This window comes from Capricornis sumatraensis, chromosome 2, assembly GCF_032405125.1.
Source record: "Capricornis sumatraensis isolate serow.1 chromosome 2, serow.2, whole genome shotgun sequence".
Lineage (NCBI taxonomy): Eukaryota > Metazoa > Chordata > Mammalia > Artiodactyla > Bovidae > Capricornis > Capricornis sumatraensis.
Window position 1 is genome coordinate 112,290,336 of NC_091070.1, and position 15,097 is coordinate 112,305,432.

Below are 15,097 nucleotides of genomic sequence, written 5' to 3' on the forward strand. Positions count from 1 at the left end.
ACCTCCAGTATAGTTTGAAAGTGAAAGTGAAGTCGCTCAGTCGTGTCCGACTCTTTGCCATCCCATGGACTGTAGCCCACCAGGCTCCTCTATCAGTGGGATTCTCCAGGGAAGAATACTGGAGTGGGTTGCCATTTCCTTCTCCAGGAGACCTTCCCAACCCAGGGATTGGACTCGGGTCTCCTGCATTGTAGACAGATGCTTTACCATCTGAGCCATCAGAGTTTGGCCTCAGTAAATAGCAGGGAGGGAACACAGCTGTGTTCAATCGCTCAGTCGTGTCTGATTCTTTGCAACCCCATGGATTGCAGCTCACCAGGCCTCCCTGTCCATCACCAATTCCCGGAGTTCACTCAAACTCATGTCCATCGAGTTGGTGATGACATCCAGCCATCTCATCCTCTGTCATCCCTTTCTCCTCCTGCCTCCAATCCCTCCCAGCATCAGAATCTTTTCCAATGAATCAACTCTTCCCATGAGGTGGCCAAAGTACTGGAGTTTCAGCTTTAGCATCACTCCTTCCAAAGAAGGAAGGACACACAGGACTGATCTCCTTTAGGATGGACTGGTGGGATCTCCTTGAAGTCCAAGGGACTCTCAAGAGTCTTCTCCAACACCACAGTTTAAACACATCAATTCTTTGGGATCAGCTTTCTTCAAAGTCCAACTCACACATCCATACATGACCACTGGAAAAACCATAGCCTTGACTAGACAGACATTTGTTGGCAAAGTAATGTCTCTGCTTTTCAATATGCTATCTAGGTTGGTTATAACTTTATTTCCAAGGAGTAAGTGTCTTTTAATTTCATGGCTGCAATCACCATCTGCAGTGATTTTGGAGCCCAGAAAAATAAATTCTGACACTGTTTCCCCATCTATTTGCCATGAAGTGATGGGGCCGGATGCCATGATCTTAGTTTTCTGAATGTTGAGATTTAAGGCAACTTTTTCACTCTTCTCCCTCACTTTCATAACAAGGCTTTTTAGTTCTTCTTCACTTTCTGCCATAAGGGTGGTGTCATCTGCATATCTGAGGTTATTGAGATTTCTCCCTGCAATCTTGATTCCAATTTGTGTTTCTTCCAGTCCAGTGTTTCTCATGATGTACTCTGCATAGAAGTTCAATAAGCAGGGTACAATATACAGTCTTGATGTACTCCTTTTCCTATTTGGAACCAGTCTGTTGGTCCACGTTCAGTTCTAACTGTTGCTTCCTGACCTGCATATAGGTTTCTCAAGAGGCAGGTCAGGTGGTCTGGTATTCTCATCTCTTTCAGAATTTTCCACAGTTTATTGTGATCCACACAGTCAAAGGCTTTGACATAGTCAATAAAGCAGAAGCAGATGTTTTTCTTGAACTCTCTTGCCTTTTTGATGATGTAGCGGATGTTGGCAATTTGATCTCTGGTTCCTCTGCCTTTTCTAAATCCAGCTTGAACATGAGGAAGTTCACAGTTCATGTATTGCTGAAGCCTGAGTTGGAGAATTTTGAGCATTACTTTACTGGCATGTGCTGCTACTGCTGCTGCTGCTAAGTTGCTTCAGTCGTGTCCAACTCTGTGCAACCCCATAGACGGCAGCCCACCAGGCTCCCCCATCCCTGGGATTCTCCAAGCAAGAACACTGGAGTGGGTTGCCATTTCCTTCTCCAATGCATAAAAGTGAAAAGTGAAAGTGAACTCGCTCAGCTGTGTCCGACTCTTCGTGACCCCACGGACTGCAGCCTACCAGACTACCCCATCCATGGGATTTTCTAGGGAAGAACACTGGAGTGGGTTGCCATTGCCCTCTCCGTTACTAGCATGTGAGATGAGTGCAATTGTGTGGTAGTTTGAGCATTCTTTGGCATTACCTTTCTTTGGGATTGGAATGAAAATGGACCATGTTCCAGTCCTGTGGCCACTGCTGAGTTTTCCAAATTTGCTGACATAGTGAGTGTAGCACTTTCACAGCATCATCTTTCAGGATCTGAATTAGCTCAACTGGAATTCCATCACCTCCACTAGCTTTGTCTGTAGTATCTTGATTTCACATTCCAGGATGTCTGGCTCTAGGTGAGTGATCACACCATCGTGATTATCTTAGTCATGAAGATCTTTTTCATACAGTTCTTCTGTGTATTCTTGCCACCTCTTCTTAATATCTTCTGCTTCTGTTAGGTCCATACCATTTCTGTCCTTTATCGAGCCCATCATTGCATGAAATTTTCCCTTGGTATCTAATTTCTTGAAGAGATCTCTAGTCTTTCCCATTCTGTTGTTTGCCTCCATTTCTTTGCATTGATCACTGAGGAAGGCTTTCTTATCTCTCCTTGCTATTCTTTGGAACTCTGCATTCAGATGCTTATATCTTTCCTTTTCTCCTTTGCTTTTCACTTCTCTTCTTTTCACAGCTATTTGTAAGGCCTCCCCAGACAGCCCTTTGGCTTTTTTGCATTTCTTTTCCATGGGGATGGTCTTGATCTCTGTCTCCTGTACAATGTCATGAACCTCATTCCATAGTTCATCAGGCACTCTGTCTGTCAGATCTAGTCCCTTAAATCTATTTCTCACTTACACTGTATAATCATAAGAGATTTGATTTAGGTCATACCTGAATGGTGTAGTGGTTTTCCCTACTTTCTTCAATTTGGCAATAAGGAGTTCATGATCTGAGCCACAGTCAGCTCCTGGTCTTGTTTTTGCTGACTGTATAGAGCTTCTCCATCTTTGGCCGCAAAGAATATAATCAATCTGATTTTGGTGTTCGCCATGTGGTGATGTCCATGTGTAGTCTTCTGTTGTGTTGTTGGAAGAGGGTGTTTGCCATGACCAGTGCGTTCTCTTGGCAAAACTCGATTAGTCTTTGCCCTGCTTCATTCCATATTCCAAAGCCAAATTTGTCTGTTACTCCAGGTGTTTCTTGACTTCCTACTTTTGCATCCCAGTCCTATGTAATGAAAAGGACATTTTTTTTTGGGTGTTAGTTCTGAAACGTCTTGTAGATATTCATAGAACCATTCCACTTCACCTTCTTCAATATTACTGGTTGGGGCATAGGCTTGGATTACTGTGATATTCAATGGTTTGCCTTGGAAATGAACAGAGATCATTCTGTCATTTTTGAGATTGCATCCAAGTATTGCACATCAGACTCTTTTGTTGACCATGATGGCTACTCCATTTCTTCTAAGGGATTCCTTCCTGTAGTAGTAGGTATAATGATCCTCTGAGTTAAATTACCTATTCCAGTCCATCTTAGTTCGCTGATTCCTATAATGTCGATGTTCATTCTTGCCATCTCCTGTTTGACCACATTTAATTTGCCTTGCTTCATGGACCTAACATTCCAGGCTCCTATGCAATATTGCTCTTTACAGCATCAGAACTTGCTTCTATCACCAGTCACATCCACAACTGGGTATTGTTTTTGCTTTGGCTCCATCCCTTCATTCTTTTTCATCAACAGACAATAGGATTAAAGATTTACTGAGCATGTCCCAGCCCATCAGAACAAGATCCAGTTTCCCCCTGTCAGTCTCTCCCATCAGGAAGCTTCCATACGCCTCTTAACCTTCCCCATCAGAGGGCAGATAGACTGAAAACCACAATCACATAAAACTAACCAATTTAACCACATGGACCACAGACTTATCTAACTCAATGAAACTTTGAGCCATACCGTGAAGAATCACTCAAGATGGACGGGTCATGGTGAAGAGTTCTGACAAAATGTGGAGAAGGGAATGGCAAACCACTTAAGTATTCTTGCCTTGAGAACCCTATGATCAGTATGAACAGAACAGTATCAGTGATTTGTGATTCCCAAGAAATAAAGTCTGTCACTGTTTCCATTGTTTCCCCATCTATTTGCTATGAAGTTATGGGACCAGATGCCATGATCTTAGTTTTCTAAATGTTGAGCTTTAAGCCAACTTTTTACTCTCCTCTTTCACTTTCTTCAAGAGGCTCTTCAGTTCTTCTTCACTTTCTTCCATAAGGGTGGTATCATCTGCCTATCTGAGGTTATTGATATTTCTCCTGGCAATCTTGATTCCAGCTTGTGCTTCTTCCAGCCTAGTGTTTCTCATGATGTACTCTGCATATAAGTTAAATAAGCAGGATAACCTTGCCATACTCCTTTCCCGATTTGGAACCAGTCTGTTGTTCTATGTCCAGTTCTAATTGTTGCTTCTTGACCTGCATACAGATTTCTCAGGAGGCTGGTCAGGTGGTCTGGTATTCCCATCTCTTTCAGAATTTCCTACTGTTTCTTGTGATCCACACAGTCAAAGGCTTTGGCACAAGCAATAATGCAGAAATAGATGTTTTTTGGAACTCTCTTGCTTTTTCAATAATCTGGCAGATGTTGACAATTTGATCTCTGTTTCCTCTGCCTTTTCTAAAACCAGCTTGAATATCTGGAAATTCATGGTTCACATCCTGTTGAAACCTGGCTTGGAGAATTTTGAGCATTACTTTACTAGCATGTGAGATGAGTGAGATAAGGGTGAATGTTTTAGGTCCTATTTAAACCAATAGATAACTTATAGAAAAATCACTCCCAGGAGTTTTAGACCAAAAAAAAAAAAAAAAAAGTAGAAAGATGGCTCTTCCAACGTCTTCTCTTGCCACTGCTACACCGACAACAGGAAACAAGCGTAAGTAGCTGTTGAGGTCCTTTAATGGACCGGAACCTGGTGGTCCGGAGTCAACCGATAAGAAAGTAAAGGAGAGAGAAAGAGGCTGATATTCCTTGGTTTACCCAGAAAGCCAATAAAGCCCCTGGCTCGGGGCTTGCTCTCTTCACAGAGGCCTCAGGAGCCCTCTCGATAGGGTGAAGGTGCAGAGCACCTTCTCGAGAGGGTCTTAGAAGCTTGGGCAGGAAAGTGAACTCAAGGAGGCTCTGTGCTCCAAAGAAATAGCCTGAGAGAGAGAGAAAGAAAGAAAGACACTGGGACCAAAGCTCTGATGGAGCAAAGGTGTTTTAATTAACATGGTGTGGGCATATATACTGTAGTTATTCTCAGCAAAGATAAAGATTAAAATTCCAGACTTACAAAACATAGGAGATCCATATTAAAAAGAGAGAGACAGAGAGTTTTAAATAATCACTTTTACCATATGATTCACAAGAAGGAAGAGGGGACTTATCACTGTATAGAAAAACTAACGAAGGATATGCCTGGATTCTTCAGCCTCGGGGAGAGGCTTGCCTCTCCTCTTAATTCCTGAATATTCAGGAATTAATAAGGAATAGAGGATTCCTAACAGATCCAAAGCAGCGCACAGGAATGTTTTCTGACAAGTAGCCAGATGACTCATCTTACTTCTCTTATATTTGAGAGTCATTCAAGTGAATATAGATTTTTAATGACCCACATGTAAGTCTTCTGGATAAAAAAAGTTCTAATCTTGGAACTCTTTTCATCTACCAACATTCATAATAAAAAAATTTGAGTGTAACCTTGCCATAATTTTTTTTTTGTTTTTGAGTAAAATATTTACAGGAAATAAACTGTTTTCTCTGACTGAGGAAATCGAAAGCTAAGAGCATTGGTGGGAGGAGTCTCAATACTGTTTCATAACGTCCTCCTCTCTGGGAAAGCACCATATGAGGTAGCCAGCACTCAATCAGGGGTTTTGACTAGTCAGTGCCCTTTTTCCCTGTTATCTTTCAAAATACTTCCTTTCCCTCTGCCCTTCAGGAGATTATACAATTCTGTAGTTCAGTCTCTAAGAGCTTTACTGATTTATCATCCTACTTAAACAGTGATTCTTACATTTTTAAAGATAACCTCAAGATCTGGACTACTGTGGAAGACATCTCCACTGAGGTAAGATGAGTAGGAATTCTTGTTGAGAGGTCTGGGTATCTGGTTGGTAACCTCAAGAGGACAAGGGGAGCTTTTGATGAAGAATTTGGGGGGAATGGATTGGAATCAACTATATTCAGAAAAGTGAAAACAGCACTAACTTGATTCTAAACATTTACTGCCTAGACAAATAATAGACATTTCATTCTACCACAACTGAAGCCTGAACAAAGGGAGGTGCATTTTGACAATAGAAGATATTAAAATGTATTCCCCAGGGAACTATGGGCGTGAGTTATATTTAGAGATAGTATTTGCTTTCCTTCCCTAAAAGATGCACAGGAAACTTAGTGGCTGTGGTGGGGGCCTGGGTAAAAGTCCAGATAAGGGCATGATAAAATATCATAAAATAATATTGAGTAAAAAATAGAACCAGATATAAAACTATATTGTGTGATATTATCCTAATTTTTGAAAACACACACACACACAGAGCAGAGCAGATAAATTTCGATTCCACAAATGCAGTTATACAAAGGGGCTAAAGTTTGCATTTTATTATTTTTCTTCCAGTTTTTTTGAGCCATAATTGACATACATCACCATATAAATTTAAGATATACTACATAGTGATCCAATTTATACACTGCTGCTGCTGCTGCTAAGTCACATCATGAAGTAATAAGCACAATAACTTTAGTGAACATCCATCATCTCATATAGGTGCAAAATTAAAGATGTACAAAAAATTTTTTTTTCTTGTAATGAGAACTCAGTTTACTCTCCCAATAATTTTCATATATAACATGCAGCAGTCATAATTATATTATCACGTTGTATATTACATCTCTAGTACTTATTTATCCTATAGCTTTGAAGTTCGTACATTTCACCTACCTTCATCTAATTTCCCTTCCCCCTACCACACCCTGATTACTGGTTACCATCTTTTGCTATGAGTTTGTTTTTGCAGTATAATTGACCTAAGAAATTGTATTGGTTGCTATAACATGATATAGTGATTCAATATTTCTTTTTTTTATTTTAAATGTATGTAATTGGAGAATAATTACTTTACAGTATTGTGATGGTTTTTGCCATACAGCAGCATGAATTGGCCACAAGTATACACATGACCCCCCATCCTGAACCCACTCCCACTTCCCTCCCCACCCTGTCCCTCTGGGTTTTCCCAGACCATTGGGTGCCCTGCTTCATACATCAAACTTGCCCTGGCCATCTATTTTACATATGATAATGTACATATTTCAGTGCTATTCTCTCAAATCATCCCAACCGCACCTTCTCCCACTGAGTCCAAAAGTTTGCTCTTTACATTTGTGTCTCCTTTGCTGCCCTGCATGTAAGATCATCAGTACCATCTTTCTAAATGACAGTGCTATACATTTCAAACCAATCACCATAAGTCTAGCTATGATTGTCACCATACATACTTGTCACTATATTACATTCTTATTGATTATATTCCATACACTGTACATTTATATTACATTATGTACATTATTAAATTATGTACATTCCCTACACATGACTCATTTATTTTGCAGCCGGAAGTTTGCACATGTTAATCTCCCTCACCTATTTCTTTGCTTCTACTATACTCTGCCTCTGGAGAATACCTATTTATTCTCTGTACCTATAATTGTTTGTTTTTGATATGTTTATTCATCTGAATTTTTTAGATTGTACATCACATGAAATCATAAAATACTTGTCTTTGTCTGTCTGGCTTATTTCACTCAGAATAATATCCTCTAGGTCCATCCATGTTGTTGCACATGGCAAGACTGAATTTTTTTAAATGACTGAGTAATAACCCATCATATATATTGGCCATGTATTCTTTATCTATTCTTCCACTGATGAGCATTTAGGCTATTTCTGTATTTTGGTTATTGCAAATAGTCCTGCCATGAACATTGGGGTGTGTACATGTTTTCTAATAGTATTTTTATTTTGTTTGGATAGGTACTCAGGAGTGGTATTTCTGAATCATATGGTAGTTTTATATTCTTTATTTTTTGCAAATCTCCATGTTGTTTTCCATAGTGGATACACCAATTTACATTCCCACCAACAGTGCACAAGGGTTCTCTTTTCTCTGCATTCTCATGAAGACTTGTTATTTGTCACTGTTTGACAAAATAACTATTCTGACAGGTGTGAGATGATATCTCATGGTAATTTTGACTGCATTTCCCTGATGATTAGTAATGTTAGGCAACTTTTCATAAGCCTGTTGGCCATCTATATGTTTCCTTGGAAAAATATTCCTTCAGTCCCTCTACTGATTTTTTTAACTGTATTTCTTGCTTGTTTGATGTTGAGTTGTATGAATTCTTTGTATATTTTGGCTATCAACCCATTATCAGATATATTGTTTACAAATAAAGTCTCCCATTCAGTATGTGGGCTTGTGGTTTTGTTGATAGTTCCCTTTGCTGTCCAAATGATTTTTAGTTTGATGAAATCTTATCTTTTTATTTTAATTTTTGTTTCCCTTACCCAGAAGATATATCCAAAAAACCATAATGAAGACTGCTGTCAAGGAGTATAGTGCTAGTTTTCTTTAGAAGTTTTATGGTTTTAAGTCTTCAATTTAAGTCTTTAATTCATTTTGAATTTATTTTTGTACATGGTGTCAGAAAGTAGACCAGTTTGATTTTTTCACATAGCTGTCCACTTTTCTCAACACCGCTTGTTCAGGTTGTCTTTTATGCATTGTAATTCTTGCCACCTTTATCAGATTAATTACCCTTAAAGTGTGGATTCATTTCTGGAATCTATTTTATTTCGTTGATCTAGGTATATATTTTGGAGTAGGAAATGGCAACCCACTCCAGTGTTCTTGCCTGGAGAATCCCAGGGATGGGGGAGCCTGGTGGGCTGCCGTCTGTGGGGTGGCACAGAGTCGGACATGACTGAAGCGACTTAGCCACAGCAGTAGCAGCACATATATGTTTTTGTTCCATCTTTCTTCTGTTTTGATTAGTGTAGCTTTGTAGTATACTTTGATATCAGGGAATGTTGTACCTCCAGGCTTGTCCTTCTTTCTTTAAATTGTTTTGGTTATTTGAGGCATCTTGTGCTTCCATACAAGTTTTCAAATTTTTTGTTCTAGTTCTGTGAAAAATGCTACTGGTAATTTGATCAGGATTGCATTGGATCTGTATGGTGCCTTGGGTGGAAAAGTGACTTTAATAATATTAATTCTTTAAATCCATATTTTTCCATCTGTTTGTGTTGTCTTCAATTTCTTTCATCAGTGTTTTGTAGTTTTCCAAAAAGAGGTCTTCTATTTCCTTAGTCAAATTTATTCTTAGGTATTTTGTTCTTTTTGATGTGATTGTAAATGGGGTTGTTTTCTTAATTTCTGTTTCTGATAGTTCATTGCTAGTGTATAGAAATGCAACAGACTTCTGTACTAACTGTGAGGTTTTTTTTTTTTTTAATTAGTTAATTTATTTTTTAATTGGAGTAAAATTGCTTTACAATTTTGTGTTGGTTTCTGCCGTACAACAAGGTGAATTGATCATAATTGTATGTGTATCTCTCCTTTCTTGAGCCTCTTTCCTCCCCCAACCCTACCCCTCCAGGTAATCACAGAGTGCCAGGCTGGGCTCCCTGTGTTATGTAGCAGCTTCTCACCTGCTATCTGTTTTACACACAATAGTTGTAATATGTTGATACTACTTTCTCCATTTGTCCCACTATCTCCTTACCCTTCTATATCCACAAGTCCATTCTTTACATCTGTGTTTCCATTCCTTCCTTGTGAATAATTTCATCAGTACCATCTTTCTAGATTCCATATATATGCATTAACATACAATATTTTTTTTTCTCTTTCTAACTTACTTCACTCTGTATGATAGGCTCTAGGTTCATCCACCTCATTAGAACTGACTCAAACGCAGAGTTAGAGCTTGAGCAAATTCCAGGAGATAGTGAAATACAGGGAAGCCTGGCATGCTGCTCTTCATGTGGTCGCCAAGAGTCAGACATGACTTAGTGACTAAATAACAACAAATGGTGTTAAAAAGTGTTCTAGTTTGAACATTTTTTTTTGTTCTATTCTGTGAAAAATACCTTTGGTAGTTTGATAGGGATTGCATTGAATCTGTAGATTGCTTTAGGTAGTATAGTCATTTTTACAATATTGATTCTTCCAGTTTAGGAATATTCTTCTGTTTGTGACATCTTTTATTTCTTTCATCAGTGTGTTATAGTTTTATGCATACAGGTCTTTTGTCTCTTTAGGTGGTTCATTCCTATTGTATTTTATCCTTTTTTTTGCAAAGGTGAATGGAATTGTTCCCTTAATTTCTCTTTCTGATTTTTTTTTTTTTTTTGGTTAGTATATAGGAATGCAAGGGATATCTGTGTATTAATTTCATATCCTGAAAATTTACTATATTCATTGATTAGCTGTAGTAGCTTTCTGGTAGCATCTTTAGAGTTTTCTATGTATAGCATCAGGCTTCCCATGTGGCACTAGTGGTAAAGAATCTGATTGCCAGTGCAGGAGATAAAAGAGACACAGATTCAATCCCTGGGTTGGGAAGATCCCCTGGAGAAGGGCATGACAACCCACTCCAGTATTCTTGCCTGGAAAATCCCATGGGCAGAGAATCCACGTGGGCTACAGTTCATAGGGTCACTTAAGAGTTGGATTCAACTAAAATGACTTAGTATGCACGCTTGCATGTATAGTATCAAGTCTTCTGCAACAATGAGAGTTTTACTCATTTTCCAATCTGGATTCTTTTTATTTGTTTTTCTTCTCTCATTACCATGGCTAAGACTTCCAAAACTATGCTGAATAATGGTTGTGAGAGTAGGCACCCTTGTCTTGTCCTGATCTTAGAGGAAATAATTTTAGTTTTTCACCATTGAGAATAATATTTCCTGTGGGTTTGTCATATACGGCCTTTATTATGTTGGGATACGTTCCTTCTATGCCAACTTTCTGGAGAGCTTTTATCATAAATGAATATTGAATTTTGTTGAAAAACTTTCTCTGCATCTATTGAGATGATCATATAGTTTTTAACTTTCAGTTTGTTAATGTGATGTATCACATTGATTTGCATATATTGAAGAATCCTTGCATCCCTGGGATAAACCCCACTTAATCATGTTATATGATCCTTTTAATGTCTTGTTGAATTCTGTTTGCTAGAATTTTGTTGGAGATATTCACATCTCTGTTCATCACTGATATTGGCCTATAATTTTCTTTTTTGGTGGGGTTTTTGCCTTGTTTTGGTGTCGTTTTTGCCTTATTTTGGTGTCAGACTAATGGTAGCCTTGTAGAATGAGTGGGGTGTTTCCTTTCTTGGCAATTTTCTGGAAGAGTTTGAGCAGGTTGCATATTAGCTCTTCTCTAATGCTTGGTAGAATTCACCTGTGAAACCATCTGTCCCTGGGCTTTTGTTTATTGAAAGATTTTTGATCATGGTTTTGATTTCAGTGCTCATGTTTGGTCTGTTAATATTTTCTGTTTCTTCCTGGTTCAATCTGGAAGGTTTTACTTTTCAAAGAATTTGTCCATTTCTTTCAGATTGTCCATTTTATTGGTGTATAGTTGCTCATAGCAGTTTCTTATGATCCTTTGCATGTCTGCATTGTCTGTTGCAACTTCCACTTTTTCATTTTTAATTTTATTGATTTGAACCTTCTCCCTTATTGTCTCGATGAGTCAGGCTAATGGTTTGTCATTTTTTAGAAAAATCTTCTCAAAGGACCAGGTTTTAGGTGTGTGTGTGTGTGTGTGTGTGTGTTTAAATCTTTGCTATTATTTCCCTCATTTATTTTTCATTTATTTCAGCTCTGAGCTTTATGATTTATTTCCTTCTACTAACTGGGTTTTTTTGTTCTTTTCCTAGTTGATTTAGGTGTATAGTTAGGTTATTTAATGTTTTTCTTGTTTTTTGAGGTAGGCTTGTATTGCTGTAAGCTTCCCTCTTAGCACTGCTTTTGTTGCATCCCATAGTTTTGAGTTAGCAAGTTTTCATCATTATTTGTTTCTAGGTATTTTTTTATTTCCTCTTTGATTTCCCAGTGATCACTTGGTTATTCAGAAGCATACCATTTAGCCTCTATGTGTTTGTGTTTTTTACATTTTTTTCCCCCTTGTAGTTGATATCTAATCTTATGGCATTGTCGTCAGAAAAAATGCTTAATGCAGTTTTATTTTTTAAAAAAAAAATTATCAAGGCTTGATTTGTGACCCAAAGTGTTATCTATCCTGGATAATGTTTTGTGTGTGCTTGAGAAAAAAGTGAAAACTTTTTGGATGAAATGTCTTATAGCTATCAATTAGGGTCCAGTGTATCATTTAAAGCTTGTATCTCTTTATAAATTTTCTGCCTGGATGATCTGTCTGTTGGTGAGTGGAATGTTAAAAGTCCCCAACTATTACTGTGTTACTGTCAATTTCCCATTTTATAATTATTAGCATTTTCCTTATGTACTGAGGTGCTCCTATGTTGTGTGTGTATATATTTATAATTATTATATTTTCTTCTTGGGTTGATCCCTTGTTCATAATGTAGTGTCCTTCCTGTCTCTTGTAATGATCTTTAGGTTAAAGTCTATTTTATCTGATATGAGTATCACCACCCCCACTTTTTCCATTTTCATGAAATCCTGTTTTCCATCCCTCACTTTCAGTCTGTATGTGTCCCTAGGTCTGAAGTGGGTTTCTTGTATATATAGGAACCTTGTTTTTGTATCAATTCAGCCAGTTTGGTTGAAGTAATTCGTTCATTTACATTTATACTAATTATTGATATGTATGATCCTATTACCATTATTTAGTTTTTTTTTTTTTTTACTTTGTTTTTGTAGCTCTTTACTTTCTCTTGTGTTTCTTGTCTAGAGAAGTTCCTTTAGCATCTATTATAAAGCTGGTTTGGTGGTTCTGAGTTGTCTTAACTTTGCTTATCTGTAAAACTTTTGATTTCTCCATTAAATCTGAATGATAGCTTTGCTGGGTAGAGTTATCTTGATCATAGACATTTTTCCTTTCATCATTTTAATAATATCCTGCCACTCCCTTCTGGCCTGTAGAGTTTCTGTTGAAAGATCAGCTTCTAGCCTTATGGGAATCCCCATATGTTGAGGTCCTTTAATGGACCAGAACCTGGTGGTCTGGAGTCAATGATAAGAAAGTAAAAGACAGAAAGAGGCTGCTATTCCTTAGTTTACACCAAAAGGCAATAAAGCCTCTAGTACGGGGCTTGCTCTGTTCACAGAGGCCTCAGGCGCCCTCTCGATGGGGTGAAGGCACAGAACACCTTCTTGAGAGGGTCTTAGAAGTCCAGGCAGGAAAGTGAACTCAGAGGGCCTCTCTGCTCCAAAGAAATAGCCTGAGAGAGAGAGAGAAAGAAAGAGAAAGAAAGACACAGGGGGCAGAGCTCTGATGGAGCAAAGTTGTTTTAATCAACATGGTGTGGGCATATATACTGTCTTACAAAGTAGTTATTCTCAGCAAAGCTAAAGATTAAAATTCCAGACTTACAAAACATAGGTGATCCATATTAAAGAGAGAGAGAGTTGTAAGAGAGAGAGAGTTGTAAACAATCACTTTTACCGTATGGTTCACAAGAAGGAAGAAGGTGCTTATCACCATATAGAAACATTAATGAAGGAAATGCCTGGATTCCTCAGTTCTGGGAGAGGCTTGCCTCTCCTCTTAATTACTGAGTATTCAGGAATTAATAAGGAACAGAGAATTCCTGACAGATCCAAAACAGCACACAGGAAGCCTCTTGTTAAATGTTTCCTGACACCCATATATGTTATTTGTTGCTTTTCTATTGCTACTTTTCATATTCTTTCTTTGTGTTTAATTCTTGTTAGTTTGACTAATATGTATCTTGATGTATTTCTCTTTGTGTTTATTGTGTATGGGATTCTGAGCTTCCTGAACTTGGGTAGCTATTTACTTTCCCATGTTTGGGAACTTTTCTACTATAAACTCAAAATTTTTTTCATACTCTTTATTTTTCTCTTCTTCTAGGACCCCTATAATTCAAATGTTGGTGTGGTTAATGTTGTCCCAGAGGTTTATGAGGCTGTCCTCATTTCTTTTTTCTTTATTCTGCTCTACTTCAATTATCACCACCATTCTATCTTCCGGTTCACTTATCTGTTCTATCTCAGTTATTTTTTTTTGGTTCCCTTGAGTGCATTTTTAATCTCAGTTATTGTGTTTCTCATTGCTGATTGTCTATTCTTTATTTCTTCGAGATCCTTGTTATGCATTTTTTGGTATCTTCTCAATCTGTGCCTCTTCTATTTATCTGTGCCTCCATTTTATTTGAAAGATTTTGGATTATTTTTACTACCATTACTCTGAATTCTTTTTTAGGTAGATTGCCTGTTTCTTTATTTGTTTGGTCTTATGGGTTTTTACAATATTCCTTCATCTGCTGCCTCTTTCTCTTTTCAATTTGTTTGATTGATTGTATTTGCCATCTCCTTTCTACTGGTTGCAAGGTCATGTTCCTCTTATTTGTGAAGTCTGCACCCAGTGGGTGGGGATGGATCTGTGCTTTGTGAAAGTTTCCTGTTGGGGAGACTGGTGTCTGTCCTGGTGAGTGGAGCTGGATCTTTTCTCTCTGGAGGGCAGTGCCGTGCTCAGTGGTTTGTTTTTTTGGGGTGTCTGTGGGTTTGGTATGGCCTTGGGCAGCCTGCTGCTAATGGGCAATGTTATATTCTTGTTTAACTGATGGTTTGGTATGAGGCATCTGACACCGAACTTGCTAGCCTTTGGGTGGAGCCTGGTCTTACCGTTGAAATGGAGACCTTTAGGAGACTTCTTACTGATTAATGTTCCATGGGGTCAGAAGTTCTCTGGTGATTGAGTGTCCTGTACTCTGATCTCCCACCTCAGGGGTTCAGGCCGAAACCCTTACTATAGACTCAAGACTCCACAAATCATACAGTACAGAAAGAAAGAGATAGAAGAAAAAAGAAAAAAAAAAGTGTGTGTGTGTGTGTGTGTGTGTGTGTGTGTGTGTATATATATATATATATATGTATGTATACATATATACACATACACATATATAAAGAGTGATAGTAAGAAGAACGTCCTCCTCAGTCTTCTGTTGTCCTCACCACACAGTGAGCATCAGCCAATCTGCCTGCTCAGGAAGCCCACCAATATTTCTAGGAAGGTGGTCTCTGGACGTGCTGTGGGCACTCTGGGCTCAGTTCACACTCACATCTGGCCTAATTCCAGCTTGTACTTGCTTCCAAATCCCATAA

The 15,097-nt window shown here is 38.3% G+C and overlaps 1 protein-coding gene across 1 annotated transcript in view; it reads left to right on the top strand.

The window, feature by feature from the left end:
- Positions 1-5,632: 5,632 nt before the first annotated feature.
- The window catches only part of LOC138073362 (interferon-activable protein 203-like), a 41,433-nt gene continuing 31,968 nt past the window's right edge, over positions 5,633-15,097 (top strand). Inside the window, exon 1 of the mRNA XM_068965027.1 lies at positions 5,633-5,818. The gene's annotated coding sequence lies outside the window, so the exon portion shown is untranslated. The remainder of the gene's footprint in view (positions 5,819-15,097) is intronic.